Source organism: Amblyraja radiata, chromosome 7 (genome assembly GCF_010909765.2).
Source record: "Amblyraja radiata isolate CabotCenter1 chromosome 7, sAmbRad1.1.pri, whole genome shotgun sequence".
Lineage (NCBI taxonomy): Eukaryota > Metazoa > Chordata > Chondrichthyes > Rajiformes > Rajidae > Amblyraja > Amblyraja radiata.
The window spans coordinates 48,140,585-48,167,441 of record NC_045962.1 but is presented as its reverse complement, the minus strand read 5'-3'; positions in this window follow the sequence as shown (position 1 = coordinate 48,167,441).

Sequence of the window (26,857 nt, the reverse complement as noted above, 5' to 3'; positions counted from 1 at the left end):
CCAAACAAGTGTCTTTTATGGCAAAATGTAATTACAAATTGGTTTGTTCTTATGACAGATAGTAATTGAAAAATTGAACTGAAATTCTAACTCTGTAGATGCTGCCTAACCCATTGAGTATTTCTAATGTTTTTTATTTTTATTTCTTCCAGTTGCAAATGATTGGTTGGTCAGATAGTTTCCACGCACGATGATATCAAATATTTATAATAAACTGTGACAGAAGGCTGTTGTGGGTTTGGAAAAAGAACGCTGCAGCCTTCTGAAGAAGTTTCGTGAATGTCTGATGACCACTTAAGAGTTCAGATTAATGAATTCCATTAACCAGCTTAACTATGGAATGGCAGTCTCAAATATCAAATGCTGCAGCACCATTGTGTAAGCAGAAAGGCTTGGCTTCTATTCCTTTGTCAAATATTTATAGTTATAGTTTTCAAGAGTTAGATTTTGCTCTTAGGGCTAAGGGAATCAATGGATATGGGGAAAAAGCCATAACGGAGTACGGATTTTGGATGATGAGCCATAATCATATTGAATGGCGGAGCAGGCTCGGAGGGCCGAATGGCCTACTCCTGCCCCTATTTTCTATGTTTCTGTGTTACTAGTAATAGAATTTCAAGCTACTTGAAGCTGGGGTTCACACTCACACCATCAGTTAATTGACCGAGGAAGGGAAGGATGTTTTACTTTACAGAAACTTGCTCCTTTATCTTGTAGCTTGTAACTTGGGAGTATTTTGTCACTAGTTTAGCCATCACTGGAGTGTTATGTCAAGACTGAACATAATACTCCACTGAGGCTAAATCTGTGATGAAATGCACACATTACTAAGTAAAGAATGCCGGTTTCAGTAAAGTAAAACATCCTTCCGTTCCTGAGTCTCTGATTCATCCAGTATAGCATACAACCTCCTGTAAAATTAAAAAGGATGCCAAGGTTTTGAAAATTAGTGATGACGTTGGAGCAGTCACTGGAAGTGTCATGAGAGCAGTCAGGGTTACCGTCGAGGAAGTACTGAAGGTACTGTCATGTTTGAAGGTAGACAAATCTCCGGGGCCTGATCAGATATATCTGAGGACATTGCAGGAAACTAGAGAGGAAATTGCAGGATCCCTGGTTGAAATTTATGAGTCATCCTAAAATACAGGAGAGATGCCAGAGGATTGGAGAGTGGCAAATGTTATGCCTCGTTTCAAGAAGGGCTGCAGGGAAAATGTTGGGAACTATAGGCCGGTGAGATTAACATCTGTAGTTGGTAAGTTACTGGAGAGTATTCTGAGGGATAGGATATACAGGCATTTGGATGGGCAAGGGCTGATTAGGGACAGCCAGCATGGTTTTGTACGTGGGAGGTCGTGTCTCCCAAATCTGATTGATTTTTTTGAAGACGTGAGCAAAAAGATTGATGAAGGCAGAGCTGTACATGTTGTGTACTTGGACTTTTGTAAGGCGTTCAACAAGGTGCCGCATGGTAGGCTGCTCTGGAAGGTTAGATCTCATGGGATCCAAGGAGAGATAGCTGAATGGATAGCAAATTGGCTCCATGGAAGGAAGCAGAGGGTGATGGTGGAAGGTTGCTTCTCAGAATGGAGGCCTGTGACAGGTTCCGTGCTGGGCCCATTACCGTTTGTCATCTACATCAATGATTTGGATGAGAACATACAGGGGAAGATTAGCAAGTTTGTTGATGATACAAAAGTAAGTGGTTTTGCAGATAGTGAAGATGGTTGTGAACGATTGCAGCAGGATCTGGATCAATTGGCCACGTGGGGGAGGAATGGTTGATGGAATTTAATACAGAGAAGTGTGAGGGGTTGCATTTTGGGACGTCGAACAAGGGCAGGGCGTACACAGTAAATGGTAGGCCTCTGGGTAGTGTTGTAGAGCAGAAGGATCTAGGAGTACAAGTGCATGGTCCCATGAAGGTCGAGTCGCAGGTAGATAAGGTGGTCAAAAAGGCTTTTGGCACTTTGGCCTTCATCAGTCAGAGTACTGAGTACAGAAGTTGGGAGGGTATGTTGCAGTTGTATAAGACATTGGTGAGACCACATTTAGAATATTGTGTTCAGTTTTGGGCACCATGTTATAGGAAGGATATTGTCAAGCTTGAAAGGGTTCAGGTAAGATTTACGAGGATGTTGCCAGGACTAGAGGGTGTGAGCTATAAGGAGAGGTTAAGTAGGCTGGGTCTCTATTCCATTGAGTGTAGGAGGATGAGGAGAGATCTTATAGAGGTATACAAAATCATGAGATGAATAGATCAAGTAGATGCACAGAGTCTTTTACCCAGAGTTGGGAAATTGAGGACCACGGTGAAGGGGAAAAGATTTAATAGGGATCTGAGGGGTAACTTGTTCACACAGAATGGGTGTTTGGAACAAGTTGCCAGAGGAGGTAGTTGAGGCTGGGACTATCCCATCGTTTAAGAAACAGTTGGACAGGTACATGGATAGGACAGGTTTGGAGGGTTATGAACCAAGCGCAGGCAAGTGGGACTAGGGTAGCTGGGACATTGTTGGCCGGTGTGGGCGAGTTGGGCTGAAGGCCCTCTTTCCCACACAGTATTCATCTATGACTCAATGCCTCTAATTCAGATGCATGGAGAGACTGGATGTTTGGATTGCTCTTTTAGATCAGAGATGCCAAATCTTAGATGCAGGCTGTGTGAAATTTGCACGTTCTCCCTGTGACCGTTTCTGGGATTCCTCTGGGAGCCTTCTTCCCACATCCCACATAAGATGGCCAGGTTAGTAGTTTAATTGTCTGCTGCAAATTGCCCCCAATGGGTATCTGAATTATAGAACTTGGTGGGAGTCGATGAGGATGTAGGGAATATTAAAAAGGGAAAGTGTACGATTAGAATAAATTGAACCTTTCCCCATACCAGATCACCTGTCAGATGCTGGATGCTGTCCCATCCCTCTCCACCACCTCTTTTTTTGGCCATCTCTCCTTTATACTATCAAGCCTATTGTAGGATCTCAACCCGAATCACCGACCATCCGTTTCCATCCACAGATGCTGTCTGACCCACTGAGTTCTTCCAGAAGTTTGTTATTTTTGGAAGTTCTTCATTGTCAGTAATTTGAGCTACACACATTCCTAAAAAGTGTTTAGGATCTCAATATTGCTTTGGTCACTGAATATAAAGTAAGGTAAAATACCAGTACTGAATATGATACTGGCCTTTCATTTTGGCATTACTGGAGAATGAGTACTGTAGGATATCAGAGCAGTTCCATTATGGGCAGAAACAAGATAGACACAAAAAGGTGGAGTAACTCAGCGGGTCAGGCAGCATCTCTGGAGAGAAGGAATGGGTGACGTTTCCCATCAAGATTCAGTACAGGAGTCCATTGTTTTAAAAAGATAAACAACTGTAGCACATAATGGCAGCAAGAACAGTTATTTGATTAGTTGGCACACTCCCCTGCTCTGTCCCCACAGATTGCGACATTTTGCAGTTCAAACCTCTTTGTCTCAGAATTAAAGTCATCCAGTGATACGGGATGCAACCAGGCCCTTCTGTTCTGCAAGTCTGCGCTAACTATCAAGCATTCAATTTATACTAATCGTACACTATTCCCTTTTAATATTCCCTATATCCTCATGGTTCCATTTTGAATATAACCGAGTATGTGTGCTGAATGCATTCCAGACAGTCAGCTAGCTGCGTGGGTGAAAATTCCCTTTGGCAACTGTTTAATTTCTCCAAATAACAATATTCCAACCTACGGATACAGTTACTCCCCATCTGCATTAATCTCCCACAAACTTAATCTCCACACTCAGTCCCAGCTTCTCCACATTACTGAAGTCCCGAATCCCGGTTGTCAGGCCGGCAAAAAAAGACAATTTTAAAAATTGGATGATTCTGGTTGTGTTTTGGCTGACTGGAAGATGAAAAGGATTGTAGATTGCACCAGTTTAATTGTCAGCAGCTCCATGGGATTCCTGGTACATGTAATCTATTCCACACCAATCTCTTTATCATAATGCACACTGGTACTGTGCAGGCAGAGGAGGAGTGAACAGTGATATCCTTGGAGTATATTTTAATAGTATATTATGCCCACTGCACTTCCTCTCCCACCATGTGTAATACAGGGGTGGGTCGACAGAAAGAGCCATTAGAGGTCTTTAAATATCAATGTTCTTCAGAGGAGACTCCCCACAGATGTTGGACCATGTACTGCCATTTTCAACAAAGGCAGCTCATGGATTTTGATATTGCAAGCTGCAGGCTTTTCAGCCTCTACTGTAAAGCTTACATTACTTCCTTCAATTTTGATTCAAAGGGCATGTAATGGGCTTGTCCTACTTAGGCGACTTTGTAAGCGACTGCAGGAGACTATGCAGTCGCTACGTGGTCGCCACATGTTCGCAGGTGGTTGCCAGGGAGTCGCCTTCATGGTCGTGAGGAGTTCCCGCACACTGGGAACCAGTCGCGGCCTCATTGTTGAAAAATTAGCGGCGACCAGAATGAAGCCGCCATGGAGAGTAGCGAGAATTCTCGTGCCTTGGGTGGGTCGGCAGGAGGTCCTAGTGGGTTGCCAGGAAGTCAAAGGTTCTCGTAGGTTGTATCCGGCGCTGACCGGTGAATTTCATTGGCTCATTATGAAAAAAAAACGTAAGCAGGAGTTTTCAGAACTAAGGATAACCGACCGGTTAAATGTTAAATGTCTGCCGAGCTTCACAGCTGTGTATCTCTGGCTTCTTAAAAGTTGTCTCCACTCCTTCTCCCTCACCTCTTTTAAAAGACTTACCGTACACTGTGCTTTAGCTGTCTTAATTACAGCGCCAACCTTCCTGTTCATCGCGGTATCATCTTGGCTTTGCACCGTGTGGATTTCACTCAGACAGCAGTCCCCACTTGCCCTGTCCCCCGCCTGCAAAACTGGCTGGTGAAGGAAGCGATGTGGGTGTGTGTGTTCCACTCTGACAGTTGCCATTCCAGTTGTCAGTTTTTCAGGCAACTGCCGGCAACTTGACAGTCACCGGCAGTCGCCTGAAAAATCGCCTGTGGGAAAGGTCCATAAGTGTGCAATCCACAGCATTTATACTTGCTCTGCGCTTTCATATTGTAGGAAGGAGGCATTGGGATATGCCTGCCTCCTCCGTTCCTTTCCACTGGTTCCCATCTGATATCAGGATGGAACAATGGTACAGTGGTAGTGTTGCTGCCTTACAGCGCCAGAGACCCAGGTTCGATCCTGACTGCGTGGGTTTTCTCCGGGTGCTCCGGTTTCCTCCCACATTCCAAAGACGAGTGGGTTTATAGGTCAATTGGCTTCTGTAAATTGTCCGTCATGTGTAGGATAGAACTAGTGTATGGGTGATCACTTAGTTAGCCGAAGGGCCTGTTTCCACACTGTACCTCTGAATTAACCTGAACTAATCTAGACTCCTGCTGCATGATCTCTTGGACGTCATATAGTGAGAGGAGAAATAGGTAGTGAAAATAGAAAACGATGGGGAAACCCAGCAGGTCACGCATCATCCAGGGAGTGAGAGACAGAAGCAACGATTCGGATCAAGGACTCTTTGTTCTGTTTTTATTATAGATTTCCTGCATCTTGCTTTACAACGAGAGAGAAAAAAGGATTTGGTTGACGTATTACAAATGGTTAAACATAAAATAAAATGGAGTCATAGAACATGGAAACAGGCCCTTCGGCCCAGACCATCAATGATAACCACATCATGGGGGTCCAACAGATGTTATGCTCCACATCATTCTTCATCCCTCCCAAAGCAAGAAAATCGTTACAATCTTTTATTCTTATCTACCTTGAATAGAATAGAATAGAATAGAATTTATTTGCCACACAACCAGGGTCGGTGGAATTTGGGTTGTCAGCAGCGGTACAATAATAAAGAACACACAACCACAATAAAAATGTAACACAAACATCCACCACAGCATTCATCACTGTGGTGGAAGGCACAGAACTTGGCCAGTCCTCCTCCATTTTCCCCCGTGGTCGGGACCTCCACCCTCCGCTGCCGTTGCTGCGGGTGTCCAGATGGTAAGGGACAAAGTCAAAGTTAAGGTAAGTCCAGGATCGGCTCTTCCCCACCGGAGACCGCGGCTTCAGGTTGGTGTAGGCCGCAGGCCTGTGGTCGAAGATTTAAGGTTCCCGCCGCGCCGCAGCCAGAAGCACCGCAGACCGCAGGGCCGGTGGTCGAAGCTCCCCTCCAGGGGTGATGGTAAGTCCATGCCGCACCCGCGGTAAAAGTTGGCCGCGGGCCGGCCGTGATGGCTTCTTCTTCCCCCGGGTCCCCCACGAGGGATCCCGGGCTGCGGACGCCGCGCCATCTGGAGCTCTGCCGGCTGCCGGCTGCCGCGGGCCAGCGAAACGGAGCGCTCCCCTCCAGCGAGGGCTCACCCGCTCCACGCCGAGAGTCCACGCTGCGCCCGCCGCTGAAGCCCCCGGGCGCGTCTCCGGAAAGGGCTGCGCCGATCCTCATTGTTAGGCCACGGGGGAGGTGACCTGGAAAAAGTTGCCTCTCCATGGAGGAGGCGACCGAAGCAGTTTCCCCCTTAACCCCCCACACCACCCCCCACACAGGACACACAAAGGAACATTAAAACAAACTTTAAAACATACTTTAAAACATACTAAAAATTGAAAAGACTAACGCGCTGCTGACAGGCGTAGCCGCTGCAGTGCCCCCAGCTATTCCCCCAGGAAGAGCTATTTGCTGCACAAGGCAATGGTCCTATTCTGCCTGCGGAAGAGAGCACTCAGGCACATCAAGCTAAGAGCACATTTGAAAGCTACAGTGTGTAACAAGTATAGATGGATTAGCCAAGGCCCAGAGGGAACATTCTCACTTATCAGTTAGAGCGTATGAAGATATCAGCAGGCATAGACTATTCAGCATTTCATTTATTCAGCCACTCAACAAACAAAGGTTATATGTTTGCCACACTCCTAACATAAGCACCACAGTGCCCCAGCTGGTAGAGCAGCTGCCTCACAGTTCCAACAGCCTAAGATTCAATCCTGAATGTTGGAGTTTGCATGTTCTCATGTTTGCATGAGTTAAGACCCTGTCCCACTTAGGAAACCTGAACGGAAACCTCTGGAGACCTTGCGCCCCACCCAAGGTTTCCGTGAGGTTCCCGGAGGTTTTGGTCACTCTCCCTAATGGTGGAAAGTGGTTTCCATGTAGTCGAGGCTTCTTCTATGTTCCTGCGATTATTTCAAAAAAAACAAAACCGGCCTCGACTAAAAATAGGTTGCCTTTTGGTCGAAGCCAGTGGAGTGGGGTTGCTATTTACTTACAGGCAGTCGAAGGCAATCTCCTTCGCTGACCGGCCATTTTGATTGGCTCATTCGAATTTTCAGGACCTAGAAGAACCGCCGGAAGGTAAAATGCCCGCTAACTTTATTAAACTTCTTAAAACTGTCTCCACTCCTTCTCCCCCCTCCTCTCTCCCCTTCTCTACCTCCCTCCCGCACTCTCTAAAGGACTTACCGTGCTCTGTGGCATCCGTTTACCTTCCTCTTCAACGCGTTCGGGGGGGGGGGGGGGGGTTGTGTGTGTGTGTGTGTGTGTGTGTGTGTGTGTGTGTGTGTGTGTGTGTGTGTGTGTGTGTGTGTGTGTGTGTGTGAGTGTGTGTGTGTGTGTGTGTGTGTGTGTGTGTGTGTGTGTGTGTGTGTGTGTGTGTGTGTGTGTGTGTGTGGTGTCAGTAGATGGAGCTCATGCTTCGGTCGAGGCTTTCCAGGCAAAGTCACCAGAAGCTCTGGCGACTCATGGAAACCTTGGGCGGGGCGCAAGGTCACCAGAGCTTTCCGTTCAGGTTTCCGAAGTGGGACAGGGGCATTAGGGTTGGATTAGTATCAAATAAAATAGGTCGCTCATGCTAACATCTGTGGGAGAAAGTGTCTGTCTCTGTTGTGTATCTCACAATCATAATCATAATCATAATAGTACTTTATTAGCCAAGTATGTTTTGCAACATTCAAGGAATTTGATTTGCCATACAGTCACACCAATAAAGAGTAACGAGGTTCCCAAATAAATCCCAAGACTACCCCACATTCCTCACTGTGATGGACAGCAAAAAGCGTTCAATCTCTTCCCTTCTTTGTTTTCCCGCGGTCGGGGCACTCAAACATTCCGTTGTCAGGACGATCTTGGCTCCCGCAGCCAGCGGTCGAACCCTCAGCATCGGGGCGATCAAGCTCTCGCATCGGGGGGTTCTCAGCTCCCCGCGCCAGGCGATCGGACCCCGGGTCGGGGCTGGTTGAACCTTCTGTGACTTGGAGCTTACCAACATCAGTCTCGACCCGAGACTGCGAGCTCTTCGATGTTGAAATTCGCAGGCCGCGATTGGAGTGTCGATCCCAGGCAAGGGATCACAGGCTCTGATGGTAAGTCCATGGCCCCGAGGTGGGGCTCAAAGTTAGTCTCGAGCAAGGCCTCCAGCTCCATGATGTTAGGCCACAGAGCGACCGGAGATACGATCCGGAAAACAATCGCAACAATGGAAATGCTACACTTGTCGCTTTACCTTCCCCCTTGACTCTATCCAAGTACCTAAGCAGTTTTTCCAGGTGCGGCAGAGGTTCACCTGTACCTCCTCCAACCTCATCTATTGCATCCGCTGTTCTAGGTGACAGCTGCTCTACATCGGTGAGACCAAGCGTAGGATTGGCGATCGCTTCGTCCAACACCTTCGCTCAGGTCGCAATAACCAACCTGACCTCCCTGTGGCTCAGCACTTCAACTCCCCCTCCCATTCCAAATCCGACCTTTCTGTCCTGGGCCTCCTCCATGGCCAGAGTGAGTCCCACCGTAAATTGGAGGAGCAGCACCTCGCTTGGGTAGTTTACACCCCAGCGGTATGAACATTGATTTCTCCAATTTCAGGTAGTCCTTGCTTTTTCCCTCTTTCCCCTCCCCTTCCCAGTTCTCCCACAATCCACTGTCTCCACCTCTCCCTTTCTTCTCCCTGCCCCCACATCAGTCTGAAGAAGGGTCTCGACTCGAAACATCACTTATTCCTTCGCTCCATAGATGCTGCCTCACCCGCTGAGTTTCTCCCGCATTTTTATCTACCTTCGATTTTTCCAGCATCTGCAGTTCATTCTTAAGCACCTCCGGCGCTGTGACTTAACTCTGTAAACGGTGATGACACCCCAGTGTAGTATTGACAACATGATGCATTGTCATAAGTGTCATCTCTCAAATGAGATGTTAAACTGAAATATTTCTGTTTTTTTCAAGTGGCCAAAGTGAAGGTAATTTTTGAAGTGTAATTCTCACAAAAGATACGGCTAGTATTTATCCACAACCAGCAAAAAGTTTATTCTCACTTTACTGTTCATGAGTGCTTATTGTGAACTATTTGGATGCAAAGGTTCCAATATTATGGATGGACGTTTTCACAAATATATTGATCTGCACCGTTGGAAAGAGAGAAATAGAGAGAAAAGAAATATAAGGGGAATGGCCATAGATCAAAACAATGGGCCACATTCAATTTTTGGTTGCGTTCCTTGACCTTCAAACTAAAGCCAAAATATCTCCATCCCACGGATTGGTCAAGATTGTGGATGTAATTGTTTATTTCATGACTCTCACTCTATTAAAGTGAGCAATTTATCATGGGTAGCTAAATATAAGTACATATGATTATGAGAGGCATGGATAGTCAAAATTATTTTCCTGTGGTGGAGATATCAAAAACAAGAAGGGAGATGAGAGGAAGGAGTTTTAAAGTGGATCTTCGGAGTAAGTTTCTTTTACATAGAGTGGTTGCTATCTGGAACCCACTCCCATAAAAGGTAGTGGAATCAGATGCAATCACTACATTTAAGAGGCATTTAGACAGACATTTAAATAGGCAAAGCATAGAAGGATACTGTTCTAATGTCGAGCAAATTAAATTACTGTTGATGAAAATGTTAGCATGGACATGATGAGCCAAAGGGCTCATTTCTGTGCTGCATGAATCAATTACAGTACTCAAAATTCATATACTTATCTGGCCATAGATTAATTTTTCCCATGGAGTATTAAATTAATTTTATTTTGTAGGTTTTGTGGAATCTAAGAAAACATAGTTTAAGTTACAAAAGGCAAGGCCCTGAGTTTTTAGTCAATGGCAAAGAAACATGACTTGCTGCGGACATTGAAGAAATCAGTTCCACAGACTCTAACTTTACCTTTCCCAAAGTTGGTTGCTTTCAGGCCTCTTTTCCAAGGTACTCTGTACGGAAATTTAATAGGCAGTAAACCAACAGGAAAAATTATATATATATTTACTAACATTTTACAGATCATGATAAAAATATAGGAATATACACTCAGACTCAGGTAAAAATTGAAATACCCTGAACAAAGGTTTAAAAATGTAAAATAATTATCTTTTATTATGATACAATGATACAATTTATTTGTTGTCATTTGAGCCTCATTGAGGTTCAAACGAAATTTGGTTTCTGCAGTCATACAAACAAGTAGAAGAACCAAGACACAACACAATTTACACAAACATCCATCACAGCGAATCTCCTCCTCGCTGTGATGGAAGGCAAAGTCTTATCTCTCCCCTGCACTCCCCATTCTCCTCCCGATGTCAGAGTCAAAGCCCCCGGCAGGCGATGGTAAATAATTCCCGCGGCCATTAAAGCCGCGCCGGGCGATGCAAGGCCACGCTCCGGGTCTTGATGTTGGAGCCCCCCGGCGGGCGCTAGCAAGTTCCGCGGCTATTAAAGCCGCGCCATGTAAGGCCCTGCTCCAGGTCATCCTCAACCCCGCAACTCGGACGGGAGAAGTCGTCGTTGCGGAAGCCCCGAAAAGCAGTCTCCCACCAGGGACCCGCGGGCTCTCGGCGTTACAGTCCACCAGACTTGCGGCTGGAGCCTCCGAATCTCCGGGGTCAGGCCGCAGCACGACAGCTCCTCCCGCTCCGAACTCGGCCATCTCCACGATGGTAAGTAAGTCTGCAGGCTCCGCGATTGGAGCCCCAGGTCGTTCCGGTTGGAGGCCGCTCCACGGTGCTAGGCCCCAACGACAACGGAGACCCGGCAGGGAAAAGGTCGGGTCCTCCGTACATGGAAAAGATTTTAAAAGTTCCCCCACCCCCCTCCCCCCACACACATACCCAGTTTAAAAAAAACATTATAACTACACTCAAACAAGACAAAAAATTTAAAAAAGACAGACGGACTGCCCCACCATTGGATTTTGTAATGTTAAATGTGACTTCATGTTTAAAACGAGTGTTTTAAGCTATAAAATAAACACCTGGTGTTGCATTGTAAACCTGTTGTATCATAGTTCGCAGAAGATTTTTATGGGCTGTAAAGTAAATTGTTAAATTGCACTGTTGCTCTGTTCAGGTGCAGAGATGGTTGAGCCTATTAATTAAAATAATTTAAAATAACGAGAAAGTCCTGCTGTGAATCCCTTCAGAGAAGTGTGTCTACATGATTAACATGTGAACTCACAGCCCCCAGGTAACGGAATCCCATGCCAAAGACCATAGTGTTAGCCGAATTATCTTGTGTATCACTGAAGAAAAGTTGCATTTTGGACGTGTTTGCTTTGACATTTGATTGCATAGCATTGTACCTTTTGGTATCATGTCCTCAAAAATCAATTTTTATCAGGATGGGATGTACAACACTGGACCACAGGTCTAATTGCACCATTCTTTCAGTAGGCATATGTGATTGCAAATCATACTTGAGCTGATAACACATTTTCCAATTTGAGCCAAAGAGTCATAGAACACAGAAACAGGCTCTTCTGTCCAAATCGTCCAAGTCACATTTGCCTGTGTTTAACCCATATCGCTCTAAACATTTGCTATCTATGTACCGATCCAAATGTATTTTACATGTTGACATAAGGACCATGCTGTGCAGAGATTATTTGCTGCATTGAGTATTTTGCCGTTGTGTTCCATCATGACAGGAGTACGCCAACATACCTCTCAAGCCAGCCCTGCCTTTGAATATGATATTGGCTGATCTATGCTGTCTTCAACTCCTCCTCTATGCCTCATTACCCCAATTCCTTGATCTTTCTAATATTTATCTCTCCCTACCTCAGGTATATCTTAGGATCCGGCCTCCACCAGCCTCAGAGAATTTCAGAGTCTCTAAGAAAATAAATTTTTATATAACTCAGTTTTAAGTGACTCGCCCCTTAGATTGTAGCTATGGTTCCTTGTCCAAGACTCAACCACAGGTGAAATCATCGCAACATCGGCCCTGACATCTATCTAGCCCCCTTACAATTCGTGTGAATAAGGTTACCCTTCATTCTTCTAAACTCTGAGGAATACAAACTGTCTGTGCTCTCTTGATAGGCCAACCCTCTCATCTTTGGAATTAGCCTGATGAATCTCCTTTGGATTATGTCCAATGCTACTATATCTTTATTTAAGTAAAGGAACTGAAACTGTGCACAGTATTCTAAGTAAGGCCTAACCAAACCCCTGTACAACTGTATCAATTTCTCCTAATTCTTAAACTTCAACCCATTCACAATAAAGGTTTTTAAGTTGTTGAACCTGCCTGCCAACTTTTTACGATTCATGCACTAGAACATCAAAATCTCTTTGAATTTCACTCATTTGCAACCTCTCTCCGTTTAGGTATTAAACCCACTTTACATTCCCTTTACTGAATGTAAAAGCACATTTGCCAGATTTCCCCCCAAATCACTCGATCTATCTATATCCTATGGCAGAATCATAATGTCTTTATCACAACATGCTCGACCATCTATTTTCTTACCATTGGAAAACATGGAAACCTTACATTTCAGTTCCTCCTCATGGTCATTAATGTAAATAGTAAACAATTGAGGAGCACTAGTTACGCATTAATTCCAACTATTTGTTTTCTAATGAGTCCGCCAGATTTCAATCCATGCTAAAACACTTCCACAAATACTTTGAGATCCTACGTTATGCAAAAGCCCAATATGTGACACATTGTCAAATGGCTTTTGGGAAATCTAAACGCACTACATTTGCACGTTCCCCTCTATCAACTTTCCCTGTTGTATACTCAAAGAATTCGGGCATATTTGTCAAATTGGATTGACCTTTCATAATACTATGTTGACTAGATTTGATTACCGTATTCAACTTCCCAGATGATGAGTTATTTCTTCTTTGATTATTGAATCTGGCATTTGGCAAAAGTAGATTTTAAACTCACCTATAGTTTTCTGCCTTCTGTCTTGATCCCTTTACGAACATGGGAGTCACATTGGCTGATTTCCAATCTTATATAACCATATAACAATTACAGCACGGAAACAGGTCATCTCGGCCCTTCTAGTCCGTGCTGAACACGTATTCTCCCCTAGTCCCATCTACCTGCACTCAGACCATAACCCTCCATTCCTTTCCCGTCCATATAATTATCCAATTTATTTTTAAATGATAAAATCGAACCTGCCTCCACCACCTTCACTGGAAGCTCATTCCACACAGCTACCACTCTGAGTAAAGAAGTTCCCCCTCATGTTACCCCTAAACTTCTGTCCCTTAATTCTCAAGTCATGTCCTCGTTTGAATCTTCCCTACTCTGTGGGAAAAGCTTATCCACGTCAACTCTGTCTATCCCTCTCATCATTTTAAAGAACTCTATCAAGTCCCCCCTTAACCTTCTGCGCTCCAAAGAATAAAGACCTAACTTGTTCAACCTTTCTCTGTAACTTAGTTGCTGAAACCCAGGCAACATTCTAGTAAATCTCCTCTGTACTCTCTCTATTTTGTTGACATCCTTCCTATAATTAGGCGACCAAAATTGTACACCATACTCCAGAATTGGCCTCACCAATGCCTTGTACAATTTTAACATTACATCCCAACTTCTATACTCAATGCTCTGATTTATAAAGGCCAGCACACCAAAAGCTTTCTTTACCACCCTATCCACATGAGATTCCACCTTCAGGGAACAGTGCACAGTTATTCCCAGATCTCTCTGTTCAACTGCATTCTTCAATTCCATGCCATTTACCACGTACGTCCTATTTTGATTTGTCCTGCCAAGATGTAGCACCTCACACTTATCAGCATTAAACTCCATCTGCCATCTTTCAGCCCACTCTTCCAACTGGCATACATCTCTCTGTAGACTTTGAAAATCTACTTCATTATCCACAACACCACCTATCTTAGTATCATCTGCATACTTACTAATCCAATTTACCACACCATCATCCAGATCATTGATGTACATGACAAACAACAGTGGACCCAACACAGATCCCTGTGGCACCCCACTAGTCACTGGCCTCCAACCTGACAAACAGCCATCCATCATTACTCTCTGGCATCTCCCATTCAGCCACTGTTGAATCCATCTTGCTACTCCACCATAAATACCCAACAATTGAACCTTCTTAACCAACCTTCCATGAGGAACCTTGTCAAAGGCCTTACTGAAGTCCATATATACAACATCCACTGCTTTACCCTCATCAATTTCCCGAGTAACCTCTTCAAAAAATTCAAGAAGATTAGTCAAACATGACCTTCCAGGCACAAATCCATGTTGACTGTTCCTAATCAGACCCTGTTTATCCAGATGCTTATATATATTATCTCTAAGTATCCTTTCCATTAATTTGCCCACCACTGACATCAAACTAACAGGTCTATAATTGCTAGGTTTACTCTTAGACCCCTTTTTAAACAATGGAACAACATGCGCAGTACGCCAATCCTCCGGCACTATTCCCGTTTCTAATGACATTTGAAATATTTCTGTCATAGCCCCTGCTATTTCTACACTAACTTCCCTCAATGTCCTAGGGAATATCCTGTCCGGACCTGGAGACTTATCCACTTTTATATTTCTCAAAAGTGTCAGTACTTCCTCTTCTTTGAATCTCATAGTTTCCATAGCTACTCTACTTGTTTCCCTTACCTCACATAATTCAATATCCTTCTCCTTGGTGAATACCGAAGAAAAGAAATTGTTCAATATCTCCCCCATCTCTTTTGGCTCTGCAGATAGCTGTCCACTCTGACTCTCTAATGGACCAATTTTATCCCTCGTTATCCTTTTGCTATTAATATATCTTCTTGTATCCTCCAAGCATTTAGTAAGTTTTGAAAATTAATACTTCCCCAATTTCATTTTGTTTATTCACGTAAGTTATTCTCATTGTTGTTCAGTAGCTAAAATATTTCCTGAAGCCAAGAACATCTGGAGATTACTTATTGGGGACAGGATGAATGAGGTTGGGATATTTGGAGTTAATGCTCACAACAAGGCAATGATACTGCTTTAATGATACTGCTATTAAAGTGATGAGGCCAGTTCATTGGCTATATTTAAGAGGGAGTTAGATGTGGCCCTTGTGGCTAAAGGGATCAGAGGGTATGGAGAGAAGGTAGGTACGGGATACTGAGTTGGATGATCAGCCATGATCATATTGAATGGCTGTGCAGGCTCGAAGGGCCGAATGGCCTACTCCTGCACCTAATTTCTATGTTTCAATTAAATGCATTTTGGAGTACGATGAAAGAATCATGGAAGGTATTGATAGCTTATCTGAGGACAATTCAAGCTTTGGATGACAGCAGAAGGGTGGGATGGAGGAGGATGAGACACAGCAAGGGGAGTACTTCTGGAACATCAATTGGAGCCCTTTTGGGTACTTAGAGAGGATGCTGGTTTTATTCTGTACAAATTTCAAGGCTTTGCGTGATACACACTTTCTTACAATAGAAAATGTACCATGTGGGATCAGATAAATCAAGTGGCCATGAAGAGGGAGGGGGGGAATCCTTATTAAGATCAGGCAGGCCTCAGGAGTTCAGGCTAGAAACCTAGATGGGGCTGTGGGAAATGGCATCAGAATTTGGGGTTGGTTAATGACAAAGTGATGCAGTTAGTTCAGACACGAGTTGGGATGTGGGAGGAAACCGGAGCACCCGAACATCTCAGTGTCAGACATCCAACTTTGATCTTGACCTTTGATGATGCATTCTCCCTGTGACCATGTGGATTTCCCCCGGGTACTTTGGTTTACTCCCACATACCAAAGGTGTGCCGGTTGATAGTGTAATTGGCCACTGTAAATTTCTCCTAACGTACAGGCAAAATTTTCTCCATAGATGCTGCCTGTCCCGCTGAGACAAAATATTACTCCAGCATTTTGTGTCGATCTTCAGTTTAAACCAGCATCTGCAGATCCTACCTACACATTTCCACCGACAACAAAGCTGGTAACCAGAGGGAGATAAGAAATTCAGATCTGCAGCATCTTGAAAAATCTTACCTGTAAGTTGTGTTCAGTAATAATTTTCAAATATTAAATCTGTCAGTAGTTAACCAAAACATGGCCTTGAGAAAAAAATAAAAGTGGAGAGCAATTTGATAACTCTTTCAGTGAGCTATCTATAGTGGCCATTTGGCTTAACTTAGTATGTCATAAATTATGGCCATTTGCTTTTAAATTTTGTCTGCCTGTAATTATGTGGATGAGATTTATTACATAGTTGGAGGCGTGTATGCGGCTGGGATTCTGGCGCAGAAGCTAGTTAGTTGTTAGTTTAGTCGAAGAAGCATGGGGGGATGGCATAGCTCTCGACCATTTCGGAGCAACATGCTGGTGTTTGACCATGCACGAGTTTGACTACGAGTAAGATTAAAATGTACTTAAACAAGAAGAAGAAGAAAAATATTTCACTGTTTTTACTTCGACAATAAAGAAACTATTAATCAAGAGACTGTGTTTTGAAGATTTATCTCAGGACGGCTTTGAATGTCTCGTGGAGAGCTCCCATGCGTAACAACGCTATCTCCTTACCCCCTTTGTCTTCAACATAGTGGCTAGAGGAAGAGACTCCTTGAACAATATAATAATCTGCCACTACACTATCGTAGGCATGATGTGACAAATAGCTACAATTTGTGCTCTACCTTTTCATGGTCAGGGTATAAGAGAGAGTAGAGTAAAGGTAGTGTATAAAAAGAAATGGCCACATATGAATACAGAGGAAATTTGGGATTAGGAAGGATGAGTCCTGGTTGTAAACAAAAGCTCCTACTTAAGGAGCAACTGTTAATGTCTGTGCCTGCTTTTAGAACATTGATTAGTTTGTGGTGCGGATTGATTGAGGCAGGGTTTAACTGCAAAGGTCATCTTCAGTTATTGGAGCTTCTGCCTGTATTATTATGATACCAACAGAATGGAAATGAGAGGCTATTAAAACCATTGAGTCAGGCTTTTCTGGGAAGGTTGGCTGCATAGAGTGCTGTTTGCCAAGAGATTGCAGTCTGCTAGTTTTGTTTATTAGCAGAGTGCAGCAAGTATAGGTTTCTCTAAAACTGAGCTGGGATTTTTTTCCATCTCATGTTGGCATGTGATGTTCAAGGCAGGACTTATACAGATCTGTGTAAACTAACCAACATGTGGTGTAAAGGGGAGGATGCACATAATTTTGTCCCATTGTGCACCTGTCATGACCCCAGTATATTAAAGGGATCCCATTGTGAAATTTCCCCAAAATAAATATGCAATTACATCCTTGTGTCCACTGCTCTGTTGGGCAGTGATAATTGGAACATTTTAGACATGTTCTCTGTTGTTTGCAGAGCCAAGATGGATTGTTTGGATTAATCCCCTCATGCTACAACTTGGGCAAAGTAGCCCTCTTGCTCCAACTTATTTATTTATTTATTTACTTTTAAATTTTAATTTCTTCCTTCCTCCCTCCCTCCCTTCCTTCCCTCTTCCAGTTTGTACATTTTTTCTATTTGTGCATAAAATGTACGTGACAGCGCTACGATTTTTCGCCAGCTCACTCACCGTTCTCCTGTGCTGCGAGCGCAACAAGTTTCGTTCCGATCAGTGGTATTTAAAAAAAGTTAACGCGGTTTAAAATCATAAAAAACGCTTGTGCGTAGATCGATCAATCTCCTCTCCTGCCAGTCAGCGCCACGCGGATTGGTGTCCTCTCCTGTCACTCCCCGGGACGGTCTACCCCATCCTGCTCCATCGCGTCTTTACTGGAGCTGAGGGACGCTGTGGGTGGCCGGCGGAAGTCCCCAACCGGACACAATTTTCAGAGGGACCGAAAGTGGCACAGCGCGGCGTTGGAGTGGTCGGCCGCTGCGAGTCTCCACTGCACCGTCATCGCAATGCCCCGCAGCTCCAGGCCCTTCCCCTCTGGTCCCCCTCGCTGGCTCCTGACCCCCTCCCCCGTGATACCCCACTCTCCCCCATGACTCTTCCCCCGTCATTTCTCCGGGATAGATGGATAGAGGGAGAGGAGGGGACTAGGGGGGGAGAGGAGTTGGGGAGGGAGGGAGGGAGGTAGGGAGTGACTGAGGGTAGGGGAAAGGAGATGTGAGGGAGAAGATTGGGGGAAGGGTAGGAGGAGATGGAAAAGAAGAGTGAGGAGGTGAGGAGGGAGATTGGGGAGGAGGGGGAATAGATGGAGAAGAGTGGGGGAGGTAGGGAGTGGGAAATAAAGGGAGAGGCGGGCAGTGGGGGAGGTGAGGAGGGATAGTGGGGGGGTAGGGAGAGGTGAGGAGTGGGGAGGTGGGGGATAGAGGGATAGGAGAGTGGTAGGGAGGGGAGAGGATTTATGGAGGGAGGGAGGGAATGATTGAGGGTAGGGAAAAGGAGAGGCGAGGGAGGAATTGGGGGTAGGAGGAGAGGGAAAAGAAGAGGGAGGAGGTGAGGAGGGAGAGTGGGGGAGGAGGGGGAATAGAGGGAGAGGAGGGGGGAGTAGAGGAGGGGGTAGTGGGGGAGATAGGGAGTGGGGAATAGAGGAGGGCAGTGGGGGAGGTGATGAGGGATAGTGGGGGGGATAGGGGAGGTGAGGAGTGGGGGTTAAAGGGATAGGAGGGGGGTAGGGAGGGAGATAGGAGTTATGGAGGGAGGGAGGGAGTGACTGACGGTAGGGGAAAGGAGAGGGAGAGAGAGGTGAGGGAGAGATTGGGGAGGGGAGGAGAGGGGAAAGAAGCGGGAGGGTGAAGAGGAGGGGCAGAGAGTGCTAGCGATGAGGTGAAATGAGCTGCGCCTGTGCAGTTGGGGGCTATGGCTGAGTGGTGGAATATTGTGTTGGGGACCAAGCCTTCTGTGTGACTTAGTTTAGACAGTTAATCTATAGACATAATTAAAACTCAAGGCTTCTTACTTGAGGACCCTAGTCCCACTAGGTGGCAAAAGAAAGGTCTGTGTTTATAAAACACACAAAGACACAGACACGCAGATACAGAAACACCAGTCGGGCATGTAAGCAGATATATTAGCATGGAATCCAGGATGCACTGTCAGAGATTTAGTCTTTTGGATGAGTGTCCTGGCTTCAACCCTCAACCAGCATTATTAAAATAGAATATCTGCTCATTGTCACACTGCTGTTTGTGCAGTGTGTGCAAAGTGACTGTAAAGGGCCTGTCCCACTTGGGTGACCTAATTTGCGAGTTTAGAGGAGTTTGCCCTCGACTCAAACTCACAGCATGGTAGATACGAGGTCCTAGGAGGACCTATGAGGTGGCTGGAACTCTCCTTCATGCTCGAGGGAAGTTCCCGAATACTCGCTGCCTCAGCTAGGTCGCGGAAATTTTTTCAGTATATTGAAAAACATTCCGCGAGTAAAATACACTCGTAGTGCAGTGGAGTGCATAGGTCGCTATCTAGTTAGGGCGGGGTAAAAGCAACGGGGGGGAACAACCAGCGTGACAGAGCCAGCGTGTCAGAAGCGCCGAGGATGCGAGGCCTCACAGTCTCTGATGCGGCCACTTTCACAGACTTTACTGTCAGCGGCCCCCACGTCCTGCGTTTAACCAGGGCTCTGGGAACTCGCCATCTCATGGGGACGAGGCTTCCCGATGGAAGGCAGGGACAACTTCGGATCCAGCAGTAGAGTGGCTCCGTTAATGCGTCCATTCCACAGTGAGTTCTGTTTGGCAACAACACACCCCCTCCACCCCCTCCCTCCCCCCCCCCCCCTCCAGCCCCCCCCCCCCCATGCCCCCCCCCCCCCCTCCCCGTACTCGGGGTCTGAGGCACGCTCGGGGACCAGACCCAACAGGTCTGCACTTGGTCTAGTATCTTTTAAAAGAGAGAGCGAGAGAGAGAGAGAGAGAGAGAGAGAGAGTGAGTGTGAGTGTGAGTGTATGGCAAAAGGGAAAGTTTTGCGTTTTTTTGCCTTTGATTCGTTACTCTGCCAAAACCAGACCCAAAAACCGAGATTTTTACCATTTCGCTAGCGATTTTACTTTTACATTCATATATCCACTCCTTGGTCAATTATTTCCCCAGATTTTGAGAAAAATTGATCACAATACTCAAACAAGACTCAATTTTAAAAATCTAAAGCGGCTCTTACCAGCTACTGACGTCACAATGCCAACATGCCGACCAATCCAAGCCGCTTCTCTCTCTCTCTCTCTTCATTTGGCAGCCCAGCTCTCCTCCACTTCCCCCCCCTCCTAGTCCGCTGGCGCCACGCCTCCCGCAGCTCCCACGCCCGCCCACCCGCTCACAGCCTCACGTACGGCCGCGTGGTGCCGGTCCCAATTCGAACTGCGGAGGCGTATGGTCCCGACATCATACTCACCAATCAGCTGGGCTGGAGGCGGGCCGACTGAATTTGGGCGGTACATGGCGTCGGGCGGTGACGTCATCAGGCAACGGCACGTGCTAGGCGTACGCCGTCAAGACACTGCGTATGACGTCAAGACGCTGCGTACGACGTCAAGGCGCTGCGTATGCCCGCCGAGAGGCTGCGTACGCCCTCAATGCGCCTGTGGGCCGAGAGGCCGTTGGCGCCCGGGATTTTCGGACAGTGCAAGATTTTTAGAGCCCCGCGCGATGTCGGGACCAGCCCCACGAGGCCGTTCCCCCCCTCCCTGTTCCATCCCTTCCTGTCCCCACCCTCCCTGTTTCCCCCCCTCCCTGTTCCCGTCCCCTCTCTGTCCCCCCCTCCCTTTCCCCCCTTCCCTCTCTCCCCCCCCCTCATCCCCCCCTCCCTCTCCCCCCCCCATTCTCCCTCTCCCCCTCCCTCCCTCTCTTCCTCCCTCACCCCTCCTCCCTCTCCCCCCCCCTCTCTCTCTCTCTCCCCCTCCCTCTCCCCCCCACCTTCTCTCTCTGCCCTCACTCTCTACCCCCCCCCTCCCTCTCTAGATGCGCCTGCGAGTTGGGGGCTATGCGTCAGTAGATAGGGGTAGTTATGTGTGTGGGGGGGTGGTTAATGTGTGTGACGCCGCATGCCACCCTCCCCTTCCCCCCCCCCCCCCTCAACGCAGAGATGTTTACGTTTCGGTAGGGATTTAACTTATGATTTCAGAAATCCACTCCTCTCTAGATTTGCTCAATTATTTACCCAGATTTTGAATAAAATTGTTCACAAAACATCAAAAAAATTTAAATTTAAATTTTTTTATAAATCAAACTGCTGCATGAGTCACTGCCACCTCACAGATGTCCAATCACAATGGATCTCATTTACATGTGTTTAAGAAGGAACTGCAGATGCTGGAAAATCGAAAGTACACAAAAATGCTGGAGAAACTCAGCGGGTGCAGCAGCATCTATGGAGCGAAGGAGATAGGCAACGTTTCGGGCCGAAACCCTTCCTCAGTCTGAAAATAACTTTCTATTTTATTTCGAAGTCACGTGAGTGACTACGTGAAGACTTCAAAGCTCTGTGGTTTCATGCGGTAACCCAATCTGTGTGTGAAACACTTAAACAGATAAACCATTAATGGTAGAAAAACATGGGTTATTAATACCATGATGCTAACCTGCATACATGGCCATTGTTCTTAACCGGACCATAGTCCCAATTGACTTTGAGTTAGACAATAACTCATGCAACACTGCAGAATTCTATCTACAAATATCCAGACATTCAACCAAATTTTATAATTTATTAACGCACTATGTAAGCATCTTGTTGTATGATGAAAGGGAACTATCCATTCTATTGGCTGCTAATGAGCCATCTTGAGACTATTGAATAACAATAATGAAACTATCTTTCATCTCATAGGTACTAGCAAGCTCAGTGCACTTGTATACCCAATGGCACTCCCAATTTCTGCTCTGACGGGTATGCTGTCAACTTCAAATGTACGCAATCATGCCCATATGTGATCATTCCCATAACAATCTACCCTAATGTCAGTTATGACCCAGAGACCGAGCCAGAGATTGAGTAAAGACTGTGTTCTTTGTGCTGAGATCAGTTGCTGAAAACATAATCATCTTAAAAATACTGCTCCCATTAGGAATACAGTAGAAGAAAATTTGCATAATAATTTACTGATATACATCGCACACTACAATGAGGGCAGGTTTTTAGAGTGGTCATATAAACGACACCCTGCACAACGTTAGTGAACAGCTGGTGAATAACCAGCACTTATGGTACTATAGAGCATGACAAAGCAGCACAAGCAGTGTCAATTGTACTATCACATAAACACTTCTCTAGGCTCAAACTGAAAGCCACACAAACTTCTGTTACTTCCGTTTAAAAGTAACTCACATATTTTGTTCACAAACTTCCCATACAATCGTGCAGAGCTAGCTGTCCCAGAAGACAGGCTGCCCCAGCCATCACTCGTGACCGAGTAAATAGGAGTTGTTTCAGCCGCCTTACCATGGCCTGAATGAATAGGCAAAATTGGCACTATTAAATTTCATGTTACCTCATTCTTAATATCGTAAGAGATATCTACTATAAGTTTTATCAGCTGCAAATTTTGCATATTATCTAAAACTCGATGACACAATGCCCTTTGATCTGAGTAGGGCAGTATTAGCTTCCACCACTGGCTTTGTTATCAAAACACCAGATAATCGGTGCCTCATGTGTATAGATATGGCAAAGTATGGATCTTGAAGATCAATTCTCTGAATCAGTTAAATTACTGAAAGCCAATCATCCATCTTAAACTGGGTAACTAAACACATGATCAGATTAGCCAAATCCTAACCTGATTCGGCATGCTCCATGTTTCTGTAATCTTGAGAAGTATCAGAAATATACCCCTCTTGTTCTTGAGCAGACCACTCATCCTCCGTGAGATGTCACTGATTCCACTTGGAACCACCGTTCCTCTATTGACCATACGGATGGAAATGTTTTTGGCTTCTCTTGCCGCGGAAGATGCATTATCTAGTTATTCATACATTTCGCTGATAACATATAATCAGAACCTTATGACTAGAGCTGAAAACAGTCTCCCCTTGACGTGGGAGTACGAGTTCCCTGTCAACTCTTGACTATAAGAGTCACCACGAATTCTCAGCGTGAGTGGAATTTGGCATAATGCAAGCTTGAATCAGGAATTGCTCCGCAGTCCTCTGACTGAAACCACTTGTCTGAGTCGGCGAAGAGAGAAAACGGGGAATTACAGACCAATTAGTCCAACATCGGTAGTGGGGAAACTGCTAGAATCAGTTATATGGGATAGCAGCACATTTGGAAAGTAGTGAAATCATTGGACAAAGTCAGCATGGATTTATGAAAGGTAAATCATGTCTGACGAATCTTATAGAATTTTTCGAGGATGTAACTAGTAGAGTGGATAAGGGAGAACCAGTGGATGTGTTATATCTGGACTTTCAGAAGGCTTTCGACAAGGTCCCACATAAGAGATTAGTATACAAACTTAAAGCACACGGTATTGGGGGTTCAGTATTGATGTGGATAGAGAACTGGCTGGCAGACAGGAAGCAAAGAGTAGGAGTAAACGGGTCCTTTTCACAATGGCAGGCAGTGACTAGTGGGGTACCGCAAGGCTCAGTGCTGGGACCCCAGCTATTTACAATATATATTAATGATTTGGACGAGGGAATTGAATGCAACATCTCCAAGTTTGCGGATGACACAAAGCTGGGGGGCAGTGTTAGCTGTGAGGAGGATGCTAGGAGGCTGCAAGGTATCTTGGATAGGCTGGGTGAGTGGGCAAATGCATGACAGATGCAGTATAATGTGGATAAATGTGAGGTTATCCACTTTGGTGGCAAAAACAGAAAAGTAGACTATTATCTGAATGGTGGCCGATTAGGAAAAGGGGAGCTGCAACGAGACCTGGGTGTCATGGTACACCAGTCATTAAAAGTAGGCATACAGGTGCAGCAGGCAGTGAAAAAAGCGAATGGTATGTTAATATTCATAGCAAAAGGATTTGAGTATAGGAGCAGGGAAGTTCTACTGCAGTTGTACAGGGTCTTGGTGAGACCACACCTGGAGTATTGCGTACAGTTTTGGTCTCCAAATCTGAGGAAAGACATTCTTGCCATAGAGGGAGTACAGAGAAGGTTCACCAGACTGATTCCTGGGATGTCAGGACTTTCATATGAAGAAAGACTGGATAGACTCGGCTTGTACTCGCTAGAATTTAGAAGATTGAGGGGGGCTCTTATAGAAACTTACAAAATTCTTAAGGGGTTGGACAGGCTAGATGCAGGAAGATTGTTCCCGATGTTGGGGAAGTCCAGAACAAGGGGTCACAGTTTAAGGATAAGGGGGAAATCCTTTAGGACCGATGAGGAAAACATTTTTCACACAGAGAGTGGTGAATCTCTGGAATTCTCTGCCACAGAAGGTAGTTGACGCCAGTTCATTGGCTATATTTAAGAGGGAGTTAGATGTGGCCCTTGTGGCTAAAGGGATCAGGTGGTATGGAGAGAAGGCAGGTACAGGATACTGAGTTGGATGATCAGCCATGATCATATTGAATGCCAGTGCAGGCTCGAAGGGCCGAATGGCCTACTCCTGCTCCTATTTTCTATGTTTCTATGCAACACAATCTCTTCGACCCGCCACTCAATCAGGAATACTGATATTGAGAGCCTACGGATTATTATAAATACTTTTTTGATTCACAACATGAACCTGCAGGTCAGATAAAATTATTATATGCCAGACCAGCTTCCTGCTGGTAGCTACCTATCCCAGAGAGGATGGCAAAGATGTTTCCAATAAACTGGCAACCCCCTAACTGAGCAGAAATTTAAACATGTGTTGAGGGAGACTTCAACTACTTCATTCTACTGAGCAGCCTGATAACCTCAATCACAGATGTTGAGCCAGTGCTTCCCTGGTCAATATGCCTCATAAGGCCAGCCAGTTCCATGATGGTGTACTCTGAACCAGGGTAACCAAGCTGTTCCTACTTACAGAGGATACTATGCAAGGCACCCTGCCAATGTCTCTGCATCAACCTGATCTTTCCCAGAGACAGTGAAAAATATACCAGACAGCCTATGCTGCCAGTAAACCCAAACCTGGGCTGGCAGACTGCTCCATTTCTGAGTTTTACAGAGGTTAATAAAGAGACTTTACCTGCAGCGTCTCTGAACCCGGGTCGATCTGCTTGTTGGAGCTTCAGCGAGGTTCCATTTGCAGACCCTGTCTGACCACATCTCCTTCAGCTGATGTGATGTTAGATAGCCGATGTCGCTAGCCAACTCCTCTTGTAGTGGCTTGCCCGTCCCCGAGGAAACAGCAAATTTAGAGGCAAGAGCAGGCAGCCCTTCCTTATGCGACTCTCGTACATCATGGGATTCCGGCACATACTCATGTTCGGAGTCAGCTCCATACTGATCTCCGACACTCCCTTCGACATGGTGGGGGAAATACTGCAACCCTGAACCTGTTGCCACAGGCGTATAACTCGAACTGCCTGTGTATGCCTCCGTAACACGGAGCATATTTCGTGCCACCATCTCCGACACTCTCTTTATCCGAGTGGGAGGAATATTGCAACCCTGAACCAGGTATTGCTTGCAGGTGTATGACTCGAACTGCCTGTGCATGCCTCCGTAACACGGAGCATATTTTTTGGCACCATCTCCAACACTCCCTTCATCCGAGTGGGAGGAATATTGCAACCCTGAACCAGGTATTGCTTACAGGCGTATGACTCGAACTGCCCGTGCATGCCTCCGTAACACGGAACATATTTTGTGCCACCATCTGATCCATCAGATGTTTCAATAGAGACGAACGGCCAATCACATCTGCCATAGATGTGGGGACAGAATCCTCTTGTCCCGAATCGTCCGACAGGACTAGTCTCACAGACTTGGCTTAGCTTTGTTCCGACTCGGGGTTGCCAAGCTGCTCCCTCTAGGAGCCGAATCGGAACTAGCTGTGCAGATCGGCGCTGCCAGCGACTCCGAAGTGGCGTCAGCTTTCCGCACTGCCGCGGTCCTCTGCTGTCGGTATAAATCATCATTATTTATTGTACTTACCAGACAGGTTGCACTTGTTAGTGACTCCGAGTCCTTGCTCCCTTCTGGAGCCTCAACAGAGCATATCAGGGAAGGAAATAGAGCACACCCTGCACAAGGTGTTGCTCCCTCAGGCCTCTGGCCCCCATATATTCCTGGATGAGCCGGCATCACAATTGGAGTCACCTCTTTCCGATAATCCCCACGACAGAGTGGGAGAAAACTGCAACCCTGCCAGGTGTTAGCACAGGCATATGGCTAGAGCCGCGTGTTAATGCTTCCAGTACACGGAGCATAGTGTTCATATGATTAAAAGAAGCATATCCCCATTAGATCAGAGATTCGACTGCTCTATCGATATCCACATAGTTGGAGTCTCTTATAAAATAATCTCCAACAGTCCCCTCTAGTGAGCGGAAATTATCATGACGCCGCCCTGAACCAGGTGTAGCTCCCACAGGTATCTGATAGACACAGCTCAAAAAAGACTTCCTAAGCCAGGAGCTCTGGACTGCAATGGCAAGACAAATTTCACTGCACCATTTGGTGTATGTGATAATAAATGTCCTTTGTAATTAATTTAATTCATTTTCAATTTAAACTTTATTGGCATGATAAGATACATCGTTATATGGCCAAAGAATTAAACATGACC